This window comes from Elephas maximus, chromosome X, assembly GCF_024166365.1.
Source record: "Elephas maximus indicus isolate mEleMax1 chromosome X, mEleMax1 primary haplotype, whole genome shotgun sequence".
Lineage (NCBI taxonomy): Eukaryota > Metazoa > Chordata > Mammalia > Proboscidea > Elephantidae > Elephas > Elephas maximus.
In genome coordinates, this window is record NC_064846.1 from 113,638,843 (window position 1) to 113,654,387 (window position 15,545).

At 41.6% G+C, this 15,545-nt stretch overlaps 1 protein-coding gene across 5 annotated transcripts in view; it reads left to right on the plus strand.

Annotated features, from left to right (window-relative positions):
• Positions 1-8,683: 8,683 nt before the first annotated feature.
• The window catches only part of WNK3 (WNK lysine deficient protein kinase 3), a 428,084-nt gene continuing 421,222 nt past the window's right edge, over positions 8,684-15,545 (plus strand). For 2 of the 5 annotated variants that reach the window (XM_049872573.1, XM_049872578.1), the window contains exon 1: positions 8,893-9,646. The gene's annotated coding sequence lies outside the window, so the exon portion shown is untranslated. Of the gene's footprint in view, positions 8,857-8,892; positions 9,647-9,710; positions 9,955-15,545 lie in introns of those variants that run through there. The other 3 variants (XM_049872575.1, XM_049872574.1, XM_049872576.1) reach the window with 3 other exon arrangements.

Here is a 15,545-nt window from a genome sequence, read left to right on the forward strand (position 1 = left end):
TTTGCTTTCTTACAGAAGTGTACTGTAGCTTTCTTTGTATAAGTCTTTTACATCTCTGGTCAGATTTATTCGTAAGTATTTTATCTTCTTGGAGGCTATTGTAAATGGCATTGACTTGGTGATTTCCTCTTTGATGTTCTTTTTGTTGGTGTAGAGGAATCCAACTGATTTTTGTATGTTTATCTTGTATCCCGATACTCTGCTGAACTCTTCTATTAGTTTCAGTAGTTTTCTGGAGAATTCCTTAGGGTTTTCTGTATATAAGATCATGTCATCTGCAAATAGAGATACTTTTAGTTCTCCTTTGCCAATCTGGATGCCGTTTATTTCTTTATCTAGCCTAATTGCTCCAACACAATGTTGAATAAGAGTGGTGACAAAGGGCATCCTTGACTGGTTCCCTATCTCAATGGGAATGCTTTCAGGCTCCCTCCATTTAGGGTGATGTTGGCTGTTGGCTTTGTATAGTGCTGTTATCAAGGCTTTGTATAAATGCCCTTTATTTTGTTGAGGAATTTTCCTTCTATTCCTATTTTGCTGAGAGTTTTTATCATGAATGGGTGTTGAACTTTGTCAAATGCCTGTTCTGCATCAATTGATAAAATCATGTGATTCTTGTCTTTTGTTTTATTTATGTGGTGGATTACATTAATTGTTTTTCTAATGTTGAACCATGCCTGCTTACCTGGTATGAATCCCACTTGGTCATGGTGAATTATTTTTTGATATGTTGTTGAATTCTATTGGCTAGAATATGGTTGAGGATTTTCGTATCTACGTTCATGAGGGATATAGTTATGTAATTTTCTTTTCTTGTGGTGTCTTTATGTGGTTTTGATATCGGGGATATGGTGGCTTCATAGAATGAGTTTGGTAGTATTCTATCCTTTTCTTTGTTCTGAAATATCTGTAGTAGTAGTGGTGTTAACTCTTCTCTGAAAGTTTGGTAGAACTCTGCATTGAAGCCCTCCGGACCAGGGCTTTATTTTGTGGGGAGTTTTTTGATTACCTTTTCAATCTCTTCTTTTGTTGTGGGTCTATTTACTTGTTCTACTTCTGTGTTAGTTTAGGTAGGTAGTGTGTTTCTAGGAATTCATCCATTTCTTCTAGGTTTTCAAATTTGTTAGAGAACAATTTTTCATAGTAATCTGATATGATTCTTTTAATTTCATTTGGGTCTGTTGTAATATCACCCATCTCATGTCTTATTCGGGTTATTTGCTTCCTCTCCTGTTTTTCTTCTGTCAGTTTGGCCAATGGGTTATCAATTTTGTTGATTTTTTTTCAAAGAACCAGCTTTCAATCTTGTTAATTCTTTGAATTGTTTTTCTGTTTTCTATTTCATTTAGTTCAGCTCTAATTTTTAGTATTTGTTTTCTTCTGGTGCCTGTGGGTGTCTTTTGTTGCTCTGTTTCTATTTGTTCAAGTTGTAGGGATAATTCTTTTATTTTGGCCCTTTCTTCTTTTTGGATGTGTGCATTTATTGATATAAATTGGCCTCTGAGCACCGCTTTTGCTGTGTCCCAAAGGTTCTGATAAGAAGTGTTTTCATTCTCATTGGTTTCTCTGAATTTCTTTATTCCATCCTTAATGCCTTCTATAATCCAGTCTTTTTTGAGTAGGGTATTGTTCAGTTTGCAAGTGTTTGATTTCTTTTCCCTGCTTTTCCTGTTATTGATTTCCACTTTTATGGCCTTATGGTCAGAAAAGGTGCTTTGTAATATTTGAATGTTTTTTTATTCTGCTAAGGCTGGTTTTATGACCTAATATGTGGTCTATTCTAGAGAATATTCCATGTGCAGTAGAAGAGAAAGTATAGTTGGTTGCTGTTGGGTGGAGTGTTCTATATATGTCTACGAGGTGAAGTTGGTTGATTGTGGCATTTAGATCTTCCGTGTCTCTATTGAGCTTCTTCTTTCTGGATGTCCTGTCCTTCACCGAAAGTGGTGTGATGAACTCTCCTACTATTATTGTGGTTCTGCCTATCTCACTTTTCAATGTTGATAGAATTTGTTTTATGTATCTTGCAGCCCTGTCATTGGGTGCATAAATATTTAATATGGTTATATCTTCTTGGTGTATTGTCCCTTTAATCATTATATAGTGTCTTTACTTAGCCTTTTTGATGGATTTAACTTTAAAGTCTATTTTGTCAGAAATTAATATTGCTACTCCTGCTCTTTTTTGATAGTCATTTGGTTGATATATTTTTTTTCCATCCTTTGAGTTTTAGTTTGTTTGTGTCTCTAAGTCTAAGGTGTGTCTCTTGTAGGCAGCATATAGATGGATCTTGATTTTTCATCCATTCTGTCACTCTCTGTCTCTTTATTGGTGCATTTAGTCCATTTGTATTCAGGGTAATTTTCCATAGGTATGAATTTAGCGCTATCATTTTGATGTCTTTTTTTGTGTCTTGTTCACAGTTTCTTTTTCCCACTTAATTTTATGTGCTGAGTAGATTATCTTTATATATTGTCATTTCTTCGTGTTTGTTGTTGTTGATTTTGTTTCTGCTGAGTCTCTATTTTTTTCTTGTATTTTATTTTGATGAGTAGGATAGTATGTCTCCTTTGTGGTTATCTTGTAATTTACCCCTATTTGTCTAAATTTTAACCTTTTATTTCTTTGTATCACCTTATATTCCTCTCTAGATGGAAGGTGTATGATTACATTTCTTAGTCCCTCTTGATTATTTTAATGCTGTCTTTTTTTTTCTTTTATATATCATCGGTTACCCTGATTTCAGCTTTTTTTTTATAATCTTGCTTTTTTTTTTTTTTGGCATTTCCCTGTCTGGTCTGACTTCCGGTTGCTCTGCCCAGTGTTCTAGTCTTGGGTTGATACCTGATATTATTGATTTTCTAACCAAAGAACTCCCTTTAGCATTTTTTGTAGTTTTGGTTTGGTTTTTATGAATTCCCTCAACTTGTGTTCATCTGGTAATGTCTTAATTTCACCTTCTTATTTTAGAGAGAGTTTTGCTGAATATATGATTCTTGGTGGGCAATTTTTTTCCTTCAATTTTTTAAATATGTCATCCCATTGCCTTCTTGCCTGCATGGCTTCTGCTTAGTAGTCCGAGCTTATTCTTACTGACTCTCCTTTGTAAGTGACTTTTCGTTTATCCCTCGCTGCTCTTATAATTCTCTCTTTATCTTTGGTTTTGGCAACTTTGATTATAATATGTCTTGGTGACTTTCTTTTAACATCTACCCTATGTGGAGTTTGATGAGCATCTTGGATAGACGTCTTCTCATCTTTCATGATATCGGGGAAGTTCTCTGCCAATAAATCTTCAACAATTCTCTCTTTACTTTCTGTTATCCCTCCCTGTTGTTATACTCCAATCACTCATAGATTATTTCTGCTCATAGAGTCCCACATGATTCTTAAGGTTTCTTCATTGTTTTAAATTATTTTATCTGATTTTTTTTCAAATATATTAGTGCCATGTGATTTTTCTTCGAGTTCAGAAATTCTAGCTTGTACTTGCTCAATTCTGCTCCTCTGACTTTCTATTGAGTTATCTACTGCTGTGATTTTATTGTTAATCTTCTGAATTTCTGATTGCTGTGTGACTATGGATTTTTCAATCTTATTAAACTTTTCATTATGTTCCTGAATAATCTTTCTCATTTCTTTAATTGCTTTATCTGTGTGTTCCTTGGCTTGTTCTGTGTATTGCCTCATTTCCTTCCTGATATCTTGAAGGATTCTGTATATTAAACTTCTGTATTCTGGCTCTGGTAATTCCAGGAATGCATTTTCATCTAGAAGATCCCTGGATTCTTTGTTCTGAGAGCCTGTTGAGGTGGTTATGGTCCATTTCTTTATGTGACTTGATATTGACTGTTGTCTCTGAGCCATCTATAAGTTATTTTATTAATTTATGCTTGCTTACTGTATCATATCTTCTTGCTTTGTTTTGTTGTGGTATACCCCTATGGGTTGCTTGTGTGAGCTAGCTTGATTATTTTCATCTTTGGAGCTTTGACGTCCTATCCCCAGAATGCTAGAGCTGTTATCAGGTATATCAGTCTAGGAGTCCATTCAGTTTTCTTATATGAATTCAGCTCAGGTTTCTGGGTAGCTGATCATCAGGTGTGTGGTACAGGCCCTGTTCTACAGTCTTAGAGAGGCAGGGGTGATTGGCATATATACTGGTATCTGATTGCAGCAGTGGGTTACGCTCTGAACAAGGCAGGGGGCTGAGAACAGACCCCCGAGTGTCTCTGAGGAAAGCACGTCACTCTTCCGTAGAGTGTGCAGGTAGGTGGGTTCTGCAGACGGTCCACGGGCACCCAAAGTTTTGGTTGTAAGGACTGGGAGGTATCAGTTATCTTTGGACCCCTGTCGCGGGAGGCTGGGTGCCCTGAGTGGAGCTATTAGTTCTTAGGTCCTTGATGTGGGTAGGTGAGGACCTTGTTTAATAGGCAAAGCAGTGTCAAACATCAAACACCCACCTCTCCACCTCACAGCTGAAATGGTTGTAGTGTGCCTACAAGGGCTTATTATTTCGAAATAGGCCCACGCAGGTCCATGAAGAAGGGAAAGTTGCTCAAGGTCCACAGACGGTTTATGCCTGGACAGGAGCCGCTTCTGTCCTGAGCTCCCCCCGTTAGTGGAGCTAGGAAATGATATTTTCCCCCAATTGCAAATTTTTCCCTCCCCAAGGCTGGGAGGATGGCTCCAGGTGCTCATCACGGTCTATCTCAGGCCCAGGGTATCAGCCGCTCAAGCCGGCTTGGGGATGGTGGGGGGGCGCGGTAAAAGATACGCAAACACTTAGGTTTTGCTGACAGCCCATTTTTTCTCACGTTCTGGAGGTGTGAGTGGGCTGTGTGGCTGGCTGCTTCTCCCTGAGTAAACTGCGGCCAAATGCTAGTACCAGCCCACCACCGCCGCGGCTTGAGGAATGGTGCCTGAGGGCTCCCCAAGATTCAGGTCCGGTAATTCCTCTCGGCTTCTGAATCGTATCTTCCTCCCCTGCCCCTCAGTTCATTTTTTAAGCTTGCCTTTTTTTTTTTTGAAGCTCAGGGCTCCCAGCTTGTCACAAATATTCTCGTTTCACTGTTTTTTTCGGGTCTTTGTTGCAAAGAGGGCTCGACGGAAGCATCTGTGTATTCCACCATCTTGGCTCCGCCTCCCAAATTGACATATATTTTGAGGGGATACAATCCAATCCATAACAGCAGGTGATGAATTTGCCCCCTGATATTTGGCCTGGGGCACATGTAGAAAGATTGTGTCCAGGAAGGGGAAACCAGACTCCATAACAAGGCTAGACAAATAGCATTGTCCAGCCTGAAAGGTAGAGTGTTTTTAAGTCAGTCACTAAGCCAAAGACAATTGTTCACTTCTGAGGTAGGTGATACCTATTACAGGCTTGTCCTTACTCAGGGGACACTGGTACTGGGAGGACTGAGAGCCTCCTGGGAAGACATTAACAACTCCCAGACAATCCAGGTGAGAAATTACCCCAGTGAGAAGGCTTGTCATTAGAAAAAAATCACCCATTCATGCAGGTCCTGGGAGTTATTATTTTGAGTAGGGAGCACCTGGATAAGAAATAAATTTTCTTTTCTGGGATGCTAAGATTTAAAAGAGGTAGAATGAATCTGCAATATTAGTTTGAGATACAAATGGATGCTTTTTCTTTCCTGTATTTTCCCCTTTTTCTCTCTGCTCTCTCCCAAACTAGTCAATTTTGCAAAGTATCTCAGGAGATAAGAGGTGGGAAGGCAGGAAAACAAACACTCTGCCAGTCTCCCTGGCTTTTGTGTTTCAAAAGCCCAGGCACTTGGGAAGGAGGATTAAGGTGCAGGGTAGAGACAAATATCTGGTGGAGAAAACTAGATGGAAGAAAGATTTGAACAAGCTGAAATAAGGATTCTACTCTTGGGTAGAAGAGGTGAGAAGAGCAGAGAGAGCTCTGTGGGGGAGCTCAAGCAGCATGGACTGGGCTAAGCATCCCAGAAGCAACACCTGATTGGCAACAAGACTCAAGAGAGGAAAGGCTGTGTGAAATGTCTAGGTAGATGAACCAATAGAAGACTTCAGCAAATAATTCTTTGTCCCAAGTGTGGCAGAGATGTTGGAGAGGACCACAGCACCTGAAAGTACTCATGAGGCCAGAGAGCTCAGAAGTAATTGACAGGATCTAAGGACCTGGAAGCACATAGCCTTACTCCATCTCCATGCCACCCCCATGCTGAGTAGTACATAAGGTTCCTAAACTGTGGCATCACCTGGTTTAAGGGAAATAAATTTCAAGAATGTCCAATATTGTTTTCCCCATAACCTGGTAAAAGGAGGGCTCAAGAGTCAGAAATTGAGTTTTAGAAACAGTCATAACACTACCCAGCTGCAGCAGTCAGCTAACTGTAAACTTTGAGGCTCATCTTAGCTTCATCTTGTTGACTAAAGAAGGTAGCATCCTGTGTGGTTGGAAGGAAACCAAATTCTAGTAGGGTCGTGAAACCTCTGCTCCCTGCCCCTTACCCATGTGATGCTGAAGTTTGAAAATAGTTCCAGTGAAGGCTTTTGTAATTTCTTGGCACCAGAGCCTCAAGATAAAATAAACTAGATTATTGGAAGGGTGCTTTCTTGGAATAATATAAAGTCAAATTACAAGTGGTTATAAGTCAAATTTGCTTTTTCATGAATAGAAACATCACAAATGCCACTTGAGAGACAATGAAAAACAGAGGATAAGAAGGGAACGTTCCCTACCATATACTCGTGACTAGCTATAATTGCCTATTCCCCTCTGTGTCTATAGTAGCATTTGTTTTGAGTTACTGACTAGGTTGTTCCAAACAGAAGAACACATACGTCAATAAAAGGTCTAAAATTGAGAAGGGCCTGTACTTGGATGGGAAGCAGATTTGTTTGATTTTCTAGTTTCTGAAGTTTGTAAAAGTCACACTATCTTATGATTGTTCAACAAATATTTGACTGTCTAAGAGGTACTGTTCAGAAGGGTTCACATCTGCTCACATCTGAGCAGGCCGAAGGGCTAACATTTCCAAATTTTGTTCTATATTGATTGTATCATCACGCTCAGAGGCAAAGGAAGAAGGGCAGGCCATAACTGAGGGAGAGTGCCTATTACTTTTTGTTAAAGATGGATGGATGTGTATGGTGGTGGTAGTGGTGGGAGTAGCGCAGCATCAAGAAATAAAAATCATGGGCGCAGAGGGAGTCAGGTACTACAAAGACTTGGAATAACTTTGTAAACTTTGAAGATGCCCACCCCTTGGTGGTTATTTCGCTATTCTTCCTGTTTTCCCACAGTAGCCAGCAATTCAACAGGGAAAAGTATTAACTTCAGAAGCTTTGAGTAAAGAAGGAGAGTGGGAGATTCTGTCCATTCTACAGCTAATTAGGAATGCAGAAACCCTTATGGTATAGTGGTGGCATTACTTGGAGACCACACCTTGCTCTTCCAAATTTGACAAGTGAGGAAGATTTTCATAGCTCTGAGTCTTGTTCCCTCATAATCTCCCTCCATTGTCAAAATTGGAAGATGGGAGTTTGAATTTATTAGGGGCATAGTCTGGTTTCCTTTTATGTTCAGGCAATACTGGGATTAATGAGCACCTTTTAATAAGAAAGGGACAGAGACAAGGGATAGGAGTATAAGGTTTTCCACCATTCCACTCCATTGACCTTGGAAATCTCAGAGTTAAATTTACTGATAGTGCCATTTTTAAAGAGCTGAAAAGGCTGAGAGGTTCATGAGGCCTCCAGCAGGAAAAGAAAAAAAAAAGTGGACGGGGGAAGAGGTAGGCGTAGGAGCTGAAAATATTAGATTTTTCATACAGTCTCCTACCCTCAAGGCATAGTGCTAGGCCTGAGGGGCATGCAGAAGGAAATCCCATCCTTTAGGAGCTCTCATTTAGGGGCTCTGGAAGCTTCCATTGGGTGTGGTGGTCGTGGAAAATGCATGTGCTCTGGAGTGAGGCACACCTGGTTTCAAGTTCTAGCTCCTCCACACAAACTTTCATGAACTTGAGCAAGTCATTTTTTCCTTCCTGAGCCTCAATTTTCTCCTATGTGGAGCGGGGATGGTTGATGTGAGAAAGACAGAAAACATTTTGTACTGCCCCTGACATAGTGCAGGAAGCAGTTTTTAAATAAAGCTGCTACGCCGAGTTTACATGTAGTGAAAGGTCGAAGGAGGCAGTATTCACTATCAGCTGGAGTATCTGAGAGTTTTGCAGGGAGCGGGATGTTCAGAGATGGTGAGAGCCAAGCCTCACAGGGAAGTGGCTTTTTCGCAGGCGCGCAGTCTAGGAGCCAGGAGCAGCACCAACAGGGAGAGGCCACGTTTCCAAACGGGTTGCTTTGGCACTGAGGGGCCAGGGAGGTTAACTGAACTCTTGAAATATTACTCCCTCCCCCCAACCACCACCACCTGGGCCTAGGGCTATTGTTCCCAGCGAAATGGAGTTGGTAGTTTTACTTTGTCACATGGGGTCGCTATGAGTCAACATCGACTCAATGGCATCCAACAACAACAGCAAACCCCTCTCCTGGCCGGAGGTCAAAGTAGTGCTGGGGGTTGGGAATGGGACTGGAGTTAGGGGCAAAAACTACAATTCCCAGGGTGCACTGCTCCTGCCCGCGAAGCGCAAGGCACGTGCCCAGGCCTTTACATGCCATCAAAAATCCGCTTCACAGTTTTCCTTTCCCATCCCCGCTTTTGTTGTCGCCCAGCCGCCGCGCGCGCACTGCGTTCCTGGGGGTGGGGGTTGGGGGGACATGCCGTGGCCGTGGCCGTTGTGAAGGCAAAGTAGCCGGGAGACCTGTATTTATAAACCTTTGCTTCGACTTCTACTCCTGAACCCGCAGGTATGGTTCTCGCGAGAAAAGCCGGGACTTGGAGAAAAGGAGTTAGGGGTGGCTGGCGAAAAGGTGCCAGCGGGTACCACATCCCCTCAGAGCTACCATATTTAGAGGCATGCGGAGAGCTGAGAGTGGGCGGCGGATGGCTAGGAAGTAGTGTGTACGTGGACTTTTTTTGGGGGGAGAGCTTCTGGACACACAGGAGGTGTTACCAGTGCTTCCTCGCTGAGATTTTCTTTTTGGAAGGGGGAGAAGCCTGTCTCCTCGACGCGCATCCCTCTCTTGCGCTGCATTGATGAAGGCGGGGGAGGTGCGCGCTCCAATTGGCTAGCCAAAAGGCACCTCGCAGCGATAGGGGCTGTTAAGCATTCGTTGGCTTCCTCCGCCCCTCCCCCTCTTCTTTCCTCCCCTACCTTCCCTGTTCCCCTCCGCCCCTCTCTCCTGCCCATCTGAATTCCCTGGCTGGAGTACGCGTGCGCCTTCTTAGTTCCCGGGCGAGCGTGAGCTCTGGGCTCCTACCCAGCTCCCCTAACCCCGCCCGCTCTTTACCTACTGGCCTTGGCTGGCTGGGTGGGCTTGCTGGGAGACGCACACGTGCGCACGCGCACACGACGCGGAGCGGGACTCCGAGACGTCTAGGAGGGGAGTAAAAAGCTTCGGAGGAGGTGGGGTGTGTGTGTGTATATTTGTGTGTGTGTGTTACAGCGTGGCTCGTGGAGGGGCGAGCAGAGCGTGAAAGAGGGCGAAGGAGAAGCGAAGAGAGTCCGAATCTCCCTCCACAAGAGCCTCTAATCTGGTGAGGGTCCCGGGCTGGCGAGGAGGCTGGGAGAGAGGGAGGGGGCCAGGGGGCGTGTCTGGGATCGGGCTGAGAGATGAATGGGCCTGGGATGAATGGAGGGAGGTGGCGGCGGACAAGAGTCTGTTCCGAGTAAGAGCCCTAGTGGGGGACGGCTTGACCCATCTTGGGTGATCGCAGCCACCAAGCGGTAAGGAACGAAGCTGGGCTACGGTCTTCGGTGTTGTCGGAGCTGGCGTAGGAATGTCTGAACAGGCAAAGAGGCGAATTAAGAGGGGAAAGTGAGGAAGGACAGGATTGAGGTCGAGGTGCGTTTTTTTGTTTTGTTTTCTTCTGTTTTTTTGGGGGGGGGAGTGGGGGAGGACTTTGGGAGTTGATGGAAGACCAGGGAACGGAGAAGGTGAGGAGGCTATAGGAGGGAGACCGGAGATGGTTGACAAAGGACCGAGTCATTTTTAAAGTGAGAGTGACGCTACTGAAAAGGAAGATCACTTCGGGTGTGGGAAGTTGTGGAAGGTTTCACTGGGTTGTATCAGTGGGAATGGGATGGGGGCAAGAATGGGTTTAATTAGAGGTTGAGTTGATGTATGGAGGTCGATAGGTTAGGTTCAAAGAGATTGAGAGGTGTTATTTGGGAATGGGTGATATGTTCTGTGACGACAGGTTGGGGATGGGGAGGAGATGGTATGAGGGAGTTAGGATAAGAGTGCAGTGGTGGCTTCACTGTACTGACAGGTTTTGTTTGACTAGTTAAGAGTTGTGAAACATTTATGCAGTGGGTGGAAATCCCTGCACATGTGTATCACCATATCTTGGGAGTTGATAGACCTTGTTAAAATGAAACTGAACGATTGTAAGTGGTATGGATATTCATTCTTAAGAGTTTCTGTTAAGGCAATTATGTGAATACACAGCATTTGAGTTGTGAAAAATCTTGCACCCAATTTTGAAAGGTATTGTTACCTTTTTTCATCTATTAAAAAAAAAACCTGTTGTCGTCAAGTCGATTCCGACTCATAGCGACCCTGTAGGACAGAGTTGAACTGCCCCTTAGAGTTTCCAAGGAGTGCCTGGTGGATTGGAACTGTTAGCAACCATACCTCTTAACCACTACGCCACCAGGGTTTCCCTTTTAATACCAAGAAGACTTTCGAAGAGGTCTTAGTATATGACACAGAGCACCAGGTTTCTTTCAGTCTTTATCCTTTGGACTGATGAGTTTAAAATTTGTTTAATGCAAGGTATTTTTCCCTTGGACCGTTGAGTTTAAAGAATAGCTAAAATGCACTAAAGCTGATTTTGAATGCTAAAATAGTTATACGTGATTTTTTTTTTTTTTTGTCATTCTGAATTTACTTTGAGAACTGGCACCTGGTTTTGGTGAGAGTTTAAATTGCACGAGATTACTTAGACATTTTGTTCTTTGAATCCATTACTTCTGGTAAATATGCCTTGTGATGGCCTCATTCTGTTCTGTGTTAAGATTAATAGTTTATGGTTTTTTAACTTTTCATGATTATTTTTACAAACTACTGATACGTATTAAATTATCTTGGAAATGTTGCAAATTTGAGAGCATTCCCATGCCATTTTGCTTTTAATTTGCTTTGATGTTGGAGAGAGTGTAATCCCTGTTTTGGCTACCCAGAGTTGGAATATACTCTGTTCATAGTCTGCCAGGTTGAGATGAATACGTAGTGGTAGAATAGCAATATAAAGGGACTATGAGAGCCTGGAAGTATTGTACCAACTCTGCCTGGCAAGGTGGTCTCCCAGTTTTGAACTAGATGTTCCTGGAGTGAAAGGGCATTCAAGGTATTAAGGCTTGAAAGTGTATGCATGGTATATCTGGGGAGTGAAATGAGATAAAACTGGAATCTTAGGTTGAGGCTGGGATGAAGGACTACTTTAAAGAGTTAGGAGTCCTAGACTTTTTAAGAACGGGAGTAACATAAGCAGATTTATTGTGTTCATCTCTCTTCCTTTGCTTCTCATGTCCTCCTCAGCCTGGAATGTCCTTTCCCCCCTTCCTTTCAATTTGAACTCGTCCTTTAAGACTTCTCTTTTCAGCTATTCCTGAAAGCCTTTCCTGACCCCTCCTTTCTTCTTTTTCCTAGCACCCTCCACCAAGCTAGGTTAGGTACCCCTCCTTAGAATTTCCATTACACGCTGTCATATTTTTATGACACTTCTGTTAGGAGGCAGGCAGGAAAGGTATTTTCCTCCTTTTACTGAGAGAGAAATTGAAGCTCAGAGAAATAAGACTTGCACTGGTAATTGAGTGGTAGATCCCAGACTTCTGACCTCTAAACCAATGTTGATTCTCATATTACAAGTTTATGTTGGTTGATATAATTATTCTGTATTGTTTCTGGAGTTAAATTCTGTAATGCTGATTTAACTTTCTTCGGTAAAATAGAGCTGTTTTCACTAAGTTCTCTGTCGCTTAGCCAGTAAATGATAAAGCCGATGGCTGCAAAGTACCAGAATAGTCAGAAGTAAAGCAATGAGAATGCTTGTGTTACTATCAGATTTCTAGCCCGATAATTTCATCAAAAAAATAATTAATGGAGGGTTTAAGTTTTTGTGTATGTTTGTGTGTGGGAGAGTAGGATGGGGAGATTTCTCTTCTTTCTTTCTCAGTCTTCCATCTTAGCATAAGTAGACCAGTTCTATCTGTAGATATGCTTGATTATTACCTCTTTTTGGCTAAGAGCAAGAATTCTTTCAAAGGAGTGGGTCTTTTCTATTTTTATTTAAGATCATAAAATTTATGGCACTGTTAGGAGATATGGAAGCCCTCGTGGCATAGTGGTTAGGTGCTACGGCTGCTAACCAAAGGGTCGGTGGTTCGAATCTGCCAGGCACTTCTTGGAAACTCTATGGGGCAGTTCTACTCTGTCCTGTAGGGTCGCTATGAGTCGGAATCGACTTGACGGCGCTGGGTTTGGTTTTTTTTTTTGGTTAGGAGATACTTAATGACTGTAAAGGACATCTGTAAAGCATTCATTCAGAAATTCCCAGAGCTACAAAAGTAGAAGTTGATGCCATTTTTTAATTGTTTCAGTAGAGCTTGTCATGAGAATTTGGTTTGGTAGATGTTAAGGAGCTTGACTTACCTGCAGAAGTAAGCCTTTAAGGCTCTTTCTTCTGGGGATATAGTTTTCTATGAATTAATTTTTTTTAAGTCATTGTTATTCTTTGTTTTATTTGACAATGTTAGGGATAATTTGGGTAGGATTTTTTACCTCATAATTTCTAGCATTAATCTTTCTTGTAATTGAAAAATACAGTCTACACTGAAAAGAAAATCATTAATACCGGCAAGAAAACATATTTTACTTGTATTAAAGTATGCAAAGTTAAATAAGGTTTAAGATGCATAACTTACAGTAGTTGACTGGGAATACAGAGCCTTTTTAAAATTAAAAAAGATTTTATTGTGGCAAAATATATATAACAAAACATTTGCCATTTCAACCATTTTTATGTGTACAATTAAGTGACATTAATTACATTCACCATGTTTGCAACTATCACTACTATCCGTTTCCAAACTTATTCATCACCCCAAACAGAAGCTTAGTGCCCCTTCAGCAATAACTCCGCTTTGACCCCCTCCCACCTGTCCCTGGTAACCACTAATAAACTTTGTTTTTTATGCATTTGCCTGTTCTAGATATTTCATACAGGTGGAATCATATAATATTTGCCCTTTTGTGATGATTTATTTTGTTCAGCATAATACTTTCAAAGTTCATCCATGTAACATGTATCAGAACTTCATTTCTCCTTATGGCTGATATATATAGCCATGTATCTGTTGATTGACACTTGGTTTGTTTCTACCTTTTGGCTGTTGTGAATAGTGCTGCTGTGAACATTCGTGTACAAATTCTGTTTGCCTTCCTGCTTTCATTTCTTTTGGGCATATACCTAGGAGTGGGATTGTGGGGTCTTATGGTAATTCTGTGTTTAATGTTTTGAGGAACTGCCAAACTATTTCCATAAAAAAAATAGCGGCTGTATAATTTTACATTCCCACCACAGCAATGGGTGAGGGTTCCAGTTTTTCCACATTCTCGTCAACACTCGTTATTTTCCATTTTTTAAAATCATAGCCATCCTAGTGGAGGTGAAGTGGTGTCTCATTGTGGTTTTGATTTGCATCTCCCTAATGACTAATGGGAGTCCCTGGGTGGCAAAAGTTTGGTGGTTAAAACTACCCAGAGGCGCCTTCAAAGAAATGCCTGGTAATCTGCTTCTTAAAGGTTACAGCATTAAGACCCCTGTGGGGTCACCATGAGTTGGGATTGACTCAACGGCAACTAGTTTGGTTTTTTTGGAATGACTAATGACATTGAACATCTTTTCATGTGGTTGCTGGCCATTTGTATATCTTCTTTGGAGAAATGTCTATTCAGATCCTTTGTCCATTTTTTAATTGGGTGGTTTGTCTTTTGTTGTTGAATTATAAGAGTTCTTAATATATTCTGGATACTAGACTCTTATCAGGTATATTATTTGCAAATATTTTCTCTCATTTTGCTGGTTCTTTTCATTTTCTTGATAATTTCCTTTGATGCATAAATGTTTTTAATTTTAATAAAGTCCAGTTTATTTTTTCTTTTGTTGCTTGTACTTTTGGTATCATATCTAAGTATCCATTGCCAAATCCAAGGTCATGAAGATTTACCCTATGTTTCCTGTAAGAGTTTTATAGTTTTAGGTCTAATATTAGGTCTTTGTTCCATTTTGAGTTAATTTTTGTGTATGGTATGGAGGTAAGGGTCCACCTTCATTTTTTGCATGTCGATTAACTTGAAGTTTTAAAACTATAAAATACATAATATTACAATGCTATAAGTGTATATTAGTTAAATGAAGTTGTTTTGTGGCAGTACCCAATTATTCTTTGGGTAGTTGTGGAGAAGAAATGTTTCTACTTTTTTTTATTATTTATTAAAAAAATTTTTTTATTGTGCTTTAAGTGAAAGTTTACAAGTCAGTCTCTCATACAAAAATTTATATACATCTTGCTTTATACTCCTAATTGCTCCCCCCCGTAGAGACAGCCCGCTCGTTCCCTCCACTCTCTTTTCGTGTCTATTCTGACAGCTTCTGAGTCCCTCTTCCCTCTCGTCTCCCCTCCAGATAGGAGATGCCAACACAGACTCAAGTGTCTACTTGATCCAAGAAGCTCATTCTTCACCAGCATCTTTTTCTATCCCATTGTCCAGTCCAGTCCCTGTCTGAAGAGTTGGCTTTGGAAATGGTTCCTCTCTTGGGCTAACAGAAGGTCTAGGGGCCATGACCACTGGGGTCCTTCTAGTCTCAGTCAGACCATTAAGTCTGGTCCTTTTACGAGAATTTGGGGGCTACATCCCACTGCTCTCCTGCTCCCTCAGGGGTTCTCTGTTGTGTTCCCTGTCAGGGCAGTCATTGGTTGTAGCTGGGCACCATCTAGTTCTTCCGGTCTCAGGCTGATGTAGTCTCTGGTTTATGTGGCCCTTTCCGTCTGTTCGGCTTGTAATTACCTTGTGTCCTTGGTGTTCTTCATTCTCCTTTGCTCCAGGTGGGTTGAGACCAATTGATGTATCTTAGAAGGCCCTTGCTAGTGTTTAAGACCCCAGAAACCCCTCTCTAAGAGGGATGCAGAATGTTTTCTTAATAGCTTTTATTATGCCAGTTGACTTAGATGTCCCCTGAAACCATGGTCCCCAGACCCCCGCGCCTGCTACACTGGCCTTCGAAGCATTCAGTTTATTCAGGAAATTTCTTTGCTTTTGGTTTAGTCCAGTTGTGCTGACCTCTCCTGTACAGCGTGTTGTCTTTCCCTTCGCCTAAAGTAGTTCTTATCTACTATCTAATTAGTGAATACCCCTCTCCTTCCCTCCCT